A 7,590-nucleotide genomic window follows, 5' to 3' on the forward strand; every position below is an offset into this window, starting at 1 on the left:
TTCGTTGACCTTCGAGTCATTCCTTTGGGGTCCTATGGAGTTGTGTTGAGGATGGACTGGTTATCATCTCACAATGCTCGTGTAGACTGTCATCTGAAGACAGTAGAGTGTTTAGATGACCATGGCAAAAGAGCGGGGATTATTGGAGTTCAATGATTGATATCCTTACGTATGATTTCTGCTATGCAACTTAAGTGGTGCATACATCAAGGGTGTCAGCTTTTTGCAGTTGCTCTTGAGGATGTGGATGAGGAATAGAGTTGAGAAATCGCTCTTGATGGTCACCCTATTCTTCGAGAGTATGCTGATGTGTTTCCTTTGGATATTCTCAGTATGCCTTCGAAGCGAGACATAGATTTTCACATTGACTTGGTTCCTGGTGTGGAACCTATTTCGAGAGCAGCATATCAGACGACTACTCAAGAGTTGAGTGAGTTGAAGTTGCAGGTTGAGGATTTGTTGGCTAAGGGGTTCATTTGTCCTAGTGTTTCTCCTTGGGGTGAACCGGTTATCTTCGTTAAGAAGAAAGATGGTTCTCTTTGGTTATGCATTGATTATCGACAGTTGAATAAGGTAACCATCCGGAATGGATATCCATTGTCCTAGATAGATGATCTTTTTGATCAGGTAAAGGGATCCAAAGTGTTCTCTAAGATAGATCTGAAATCTGGGTATCATCAGTTGCGCATTCATGATGCAGACATTCATAGGATGACGTTTTGTACTCGCTATGGTCACTATGAGTTCACAGTGGTGCCATTTGGGTTAACGAACGCGCCTTCAGATTTCATGAGTCTTATGAATGGGGTTTTTTGAACCTACCTTGACCACTTTGTCTTTGTGTTCTTGGATGACATATTTATTTATTCTAGATCTATGGAAGAGCATGAGGGTCACTTGCATCAGGTATTGTAGTGCTTGAGGGAGAATCAACTTTTTGTGAATTTGGTGAAGTGTGATTTCTTACAGTCAGAGGTGAGCTATCTTGGTCATATAGTTTCAAGAGAAGGTGTATCCATGGATCCTTCTAAGATCCAAGCCATTGTTGATTGGCCAGTGCCGACCAATGTTTCTGTGGTTCAAAGTTTCATGGGTTTGGCTAGATATTACCGTCGCTTTGTGTAGATCTTTTCTCGAATAGGCCACCCAATTACTTCTCTTCAGAGGAAAGGGAAGAAGTTCATTTGGTCAGAGTAGTGTGAATTGGCTTTTCTTACCTTGAAGAAACTCCTTGTTAGTGCTCCAATTTTGGCAGTTCCGGACCCATCCAAAGATTTCATGGTATGCACAAATGCCTCTTTAGAAGGTATAGGTATAGTGCTTATGCAGCATGGACATGTGGTTGCCTATGAGTCTCGCAAACTCAAGGATCATGAGTTGAACTATCCAGTTCATGACTTGGAGTTGGCTATTGTAGTGCATGCATTGGTTAGATGGAGATATTTCCTGTTGGGGTGTCGGTTTGAGCTACATAGTGATCACCACAGTTTGCAGTATATTTGCAGTATATTTTCACCACAGTTTGCTCGACATTGAAGATGGATGGAATTCCTCTGCAAGTATGATTTTGAGGTTCGTTATATTCAGGGGAAAGAGAATGTATTGGAAGATGCTTTGAGCCATAGGCGGCATGAGGCTGCAACATTGTCCCTTGGTGTGGACTTGAGTGAGAGAATTCTTGGAGTTCTTCCTCAGGACACCTGGTATCAGGATATTAGAGCCGTGGTGGAGTTTGGAAGACCATTGGAGGGTAGATATTCTGGATATACTCTTGAGTCAGATGGTCTTCTTAGACATCTTGGATGGATCCATGTACCGTCTTTGGAGGGTCTTCGTGTTTTGATCATGACTGAGGCCCATCGTGCACCTTATTCGGCACACCCTGGTGTCAAGAAGATGCATGCAAATCTTAGATAGATATATCATTGGGCTAGTATGAAATGTGACATTGTTGATTATGTGTCGAAGTGCTTAGAATGTCAGTGAGTGAAGGCAGAACATTAGCACCCTACAGGGCTTTCACAGCCTAATTTGATACCAAATTGGAAATGGGATATCATTTCCATGGATTTCATTGTGGGGTTGCCTGTTTCTTCACGTTGTCACGATGCCATCATGGTCATTGTTTATAGATTGACCAAGGTTGCTCATTTTGTGCCTATTCGATCTTCTTATCTGGCAACAGTTGTGGCATGAGTCTTCTTGGAAGATGTGGTGAGGTTGCATGGGATCCCAAGGCGGATCATTTCTAATAGAGACCCTATCTTTACTTCAGCCTTGTGGACTTCTCTTCAGCATGCTTTGGGAACCCAATTGAACTTTAGTTCAGCGTATCACCCAGAGACCAACGGTCAGAGTGAGCGTGTGAATCCAGTTTTGGAGGACATGCTTCACATTTATGTTATGGACCAGCAGTCGCACTGGGAGGAATATCTTTGCCTTGTGGAGTTTTCTTATAACAACGGATATAACATCTCTATAGGCATGTCTCCCTTCCAGGATTTGTATGGTCGTCCTTGTTGTACTCCTTTGAGTTGGGATTGGTTGGAGGATAGGGTGTGTTTAGGCCCAGATTTGCTTCATGAGATGGAGCAGCAGGTTGAGAAGATTTGTGGGCATTTGGTTGCTACTTAGCATAGGGAGAAGAAGTATGTCGATGCCCATAGAGTAGATCATCAGTTTTCTGTTGGCGACCATGTGTTTGTGAGAGTGCGTATGCAGAAGAGTTTGATCCGTTATGGAAAGGGTTCTAAGTTAGCGCCTTGTTTTGTAGGCCCTTTTGCAATCCTTGAGAGGATAGAACCTGTTTCCTACCATCTTGCCTTGCCACTGAGTCTATCCCGCATCCACGATGTCTTTCATGTTTCTGTTCTTTGACCTTATCATCTTGATGTGACCCATGTTCTTGATTAGAACGCTTTGCAAGTTGAGGACGGGTAGCTTTCCATGGAGTCCGTGCACATCCTTCAGTATCGGGATTTGACCCTCAGGGGTCATACCAACGAGTAGGTAAGGGTCCTATGGGACCCAAGTGATGAGACCTCAACGACTTGGGAAGATGCAGTGAAGATGAGAGAGCTTTATTCTTATCTGTTTTAGGCTTCCAGGTGTAAGCCTAGGCTTGGGGGGGAGGATGTAGTACCTCTCCTCGATCAATCTCTTTTTGTATGCTTTTGAATGACTTCGGTGACTGTTCAGTGGAGCATTATTGTATATTGATTCAGATTATATGCAATGTTATTCCATGCTTTATCTGGATGTATGGTATATGCTTTTATGCAGTATCTCAGTGCTTATGTTTAGTGTTATTTTATGGATCATTATCATGGACTGACACTTTTACCTTATATTGCGATGCATTATTTATATGTTGCATGTTTGCAAGTGTATTGGGATGCGAGGGGATGATTTTCCTTCACTCACTCCAGTGAGACAGGGAACGTCACGATTCTTCTTCATCGACCCGCAATGTCATTGCAGGCCGAGACCTGCAGTGGCGCCCAAGGCGCCACTGCGAGTGGCACAAACCCCCGCCACTGCCTCTAACACGGCCCCCTGTAACTTAATCTGCCCCCTGTGTTTAACTCCGCCCCCTATGGTAAAAAAAAATCTGCGGCCATTAACAAATAAATGCCCTCCGCCATTGCTTCATCCAACACTTGCATAACACGAAACCCTACCCCGAATTTCGAGTTAGGGTATTCAAGAGTTAGTTTAAAAAATATAGTATGGGTTGATTGTTTTTTATAGATTTTAAAATTAGGTTAGTTAAATTTTTAATTTATTTTAGTAGATATAAAAGGGGGGAAACCCTATTCAAAATTTGAATAGGGTAACCCCATTCATTCTTAGAATTAATGGAATTTTTTATTAATGAGTTTATTGCTAATTATTTTAGAGGGTTATTTAGTTTAATTATATCTTATAATTTGATATATATATATATATATATATATATATATATATATATATATATATATATATATATATATATATATATCTCAAATATGTTTAAAAACATGTGTGTATATATATATATATATATGAATAAGATGTTAAGTTAAATTCTTTATTTATTTATTTATTAATAAGTATTAATAAAAGGCTATTGGTAATATTTAGCCATAGGGGATTATTTTTAGTCCACATTAATTATTTTGGCTTTTCGAAATTAAATTTTATAGGGCAATTTTTATTATGGTTTTAGTTAACCCTTTTGTCAATTTTTGTCGCATTTTATACTTGCTCAATTGATTATTAAATTTTAATAATCTAAGAGCTAGTATTAATTTATTTATTCCTAGAGTACTTAAATGATTAATTGAGATTATTAGTATCTCTTGTCAATTTAGTTAAAGATCATTTGCTTAAATTAATTTATTAATTAATGAAATAGTAATGACACCTTTGGAGAATCATTTTCCGCATTTGGTTATTTTTGCATGCATGATTAAGTTAATTAGATTAACTTTAGTAAACAACTCTTTTAATTCCATAGTTAAGAAAAAACTTAATTATTACATCTTTATTTTAGCACATTTAGTTTTATTAGGATGTTTGAAAAAAAATTTGTTGTTTCATTTTTTGCCCAAAAGTTTGGGCATGACATTTTGGTATTAGAGCAAGGTTTCCAACACTAGGAACCTTTCTCCATTACGTTTCGCTTTAATTATTTAATTAAATAAAATTTTCTCCAAAAATTATTTATTTATTTCATTTTATTTTATTTTATTTTCTCATAAGGATGCCTCCGACTACGCGACAAGCTCGCAAGCACGGTAGGTGTCCTAGGCGTGTACGCATGGCACATGAAGATGCCAATAGGGAGGAATCAGTTCCGGAAAGGAACCCAGAGGCTCCTCCCGAACAACCGGTTGACCCGAACCGAGACATATTAGTTGCACTTTAGAACCTGATAGGGATAGTTCAGGATAGGCTTCCAACAATTGATCTTCAGGTAGAAAACCAGAATTCAGTGAGCCATAGATCAACAGTTAGGGAGTGGAGTAGGAGTCCACCTCCTAATCCCTTAGAGGGTTAGGTTGAGCATGAGACTGAGTCCGTTCATCTACCCGGACCACCTCCAGTAGCAGCACCAATGTATTTTGAGAGATCACATCATGATCTAGGGGATCTGATCAGAGAGGTTTTGTGCCTTCAGCCACCATCTTTTGGGGGATCTATTGATGGGGTAGAAGCTGAGGCTTGGCTTTTGAGCCTAGATAGGTGCTTTGCATTGCACCCCTATGAGAGCAATCTGAAGGCACGAGTAGTAGTTCACCTTTTGAGAGGAATGACCTCCACATGGTGGAAGCAGGAGGAATACAAGTGTGGCCTAGTTGCAGAAACCCTCACATGGGAGATCTTTACAGAGAGGTTCAGGGAGAGATACTTGTCAGAGCACTGCAAGCAGCATAGGATCGATGAGTTCCATGACCTCCAGCAGAAGGGTCTCTTAGTGACCTAGTATGAGAGCAAGTTCTTCGAGCTCTTACCATATATGGATTACCTGAAGGACGAGAAGCTTCTCGTCAATCATTTTATCAGGGGACTAAATGTCGGGATAGCAGAACCAGTGAGGATGGTAGCTCCGGGAAGCCTTCAGTTTGCCGTGGAGAAGGCCTTGATAGCAGAGAAAATTCATGTTAGGCCACAAGACACGAGGGATAGGTTTCAGAACCGAAACCCTATACCCAGACATATGGGTTTCAGAAACCCCATTGCAAGGGTAATGGTAGACATACATCAGGGTCTTTCAAACCCCCTCCTCTGCAACAATCATAGCAGAATCAGAGGCAGAGGCCTCCACAGAGTCAACAGGGCTTAAAGCCCAAGCAGTGGTAGTCACAGGGTCCGAGGTGAGATCAACAACCCTAGGTTCCTTACACACCTCCGACGCGGACTTGGCAGTCCTCTAGGGGTGGGTACAGTGGTTCGAGCAGAACAGGTGGGCAGTCTTTCTCTAGGCCACAGGGCGTCCAGTTTCAGGCATGTGGTGCTTGTTTCACATGTGGAGCCATGGGGCACATGGCAAGAGAGTGTCTTCAGGGTCAAATGGCAGGCAGTCGGCAGATGGCAACATCAGAGCCTACAGTTGAGGATATGGGCAAGTCCCATAGAGTCTTCGCAGTGGTTGACAACTGCCAGGCAGAGCATCAAGCCACAGTTATTGAGGTTGCAGGTATGATCAGTGGTAGCAGTTTTTCTCTATTGTTTGATTCAAGAGGTACAGACTCCTTTATATCTCCATTGGTTGTGGAGCATTGCAGGCTAGTGGCAATTAGGCAAGGTGTCAGTTGGGAAGTGGAGTTAGCTTCAAGGGCTAGAGTGTTAGTGGAATCAGAGGTTAGGGGATGTCAGCTCCAAATTGGTAATACCACCACCTTAGTAGACCTTAGAGTTACACCACTTGGATCTTATGGCATCATACTTGGTATGGATTGGCTTTACACCCATAGAGCCAAGATGGATTGTCGCCAGAAAGAGATTGAGTGTGAGGATGATCATGGTTCTCCCATAGTAATCACTGGGATTCAGAGACCCATGTCTCTTCATATGATTTCCACAATGCAGCTTAAGCGAAGCATGCGAAAGGGATGCCGGTTATTTTTCATCACCATCAGTGATAGAGAGGAAGAGGATGATAAAGAACCATCTATTGATGACCATCCTTTCCTTAAGGGATATTCAGACGTGTTTCCTTCAGAGCTACCTGGTATGTCACCCTGTAGAGAGATTGCCTTTCATATAGACCTTGTACCAGTAGTTGAGCCAGTTTTGAGAGCACATTATAAGATGACCACAAATGAGCTTAATGAGCTCAAGATGCATCTTGAGGAACTCTTAGAGAAGGGTCACATTCATTCTAGCATATCATGTAATGCCTCACCAGGAACCCTAAAGGAAAACAACACAACTAGGCAACTAAAGGGTGATTTTTTTTTTTAAAGATTAAGTGCATTAATTATAACCATTGCACGTCTAATAACATAACAAAAGACTAACACACGATTTCCTAAGGGTTACCAATGAAAATTAATTCACAGATTATATTAACACCACAGTTAATCCAATTGTCCATTTAATTAGGTAAATTCAATGCTTAAGTTAAAAACTACACATACATCTAAATTCCATAATGAAAGATTCAAGTATACCAATGCATTCAATTTTTCATAAATCATTCATACATAAGATCAAAGCAACTAAATTAACATACATTCCATTGACATAATATTACAATATCCATAAATACATGGCTTCCAATAATACCATGGATTACAAAGTTACAATATCAAGGTTACATAAAAGTTTGATACAATGACCACAAGGTCTCAACTGAACAATGATCACGAACATAAGCTGGTTCATGAACCACGAACCAATAAACACTAGTGAAGCCTTTCCTCGCCTGAAGATACAATCCAGAACATCTGATGGGAAGTGGCACTACCACCCAACCATATGATCCCGAAATGGAACCACCCCACCGTGCCAGGAGATTGTAGAAAACCCTCAAGCAAGAAAAATAAGACAAGTACGAAAGAACTACATGACTCCGCAAATATCCATGTGACTCAACTCACAAAC

The sequence above is a fragment of the Cryptomeria japonica genome, chromosome 3, assembly GCF_030272615.1.
Source record: "Cryptomeria japonica chromosome 3, Sugi_1.0, whole genome shotgun sequence".
In the NCBI taxonomy this organism is placed as follows: Eukaryota; Viridiplantae; Streptophyta; class Pinopsida; order Cupressales; family Cupressaceae; genus Cryptomeria; species Cryptomeria japonica.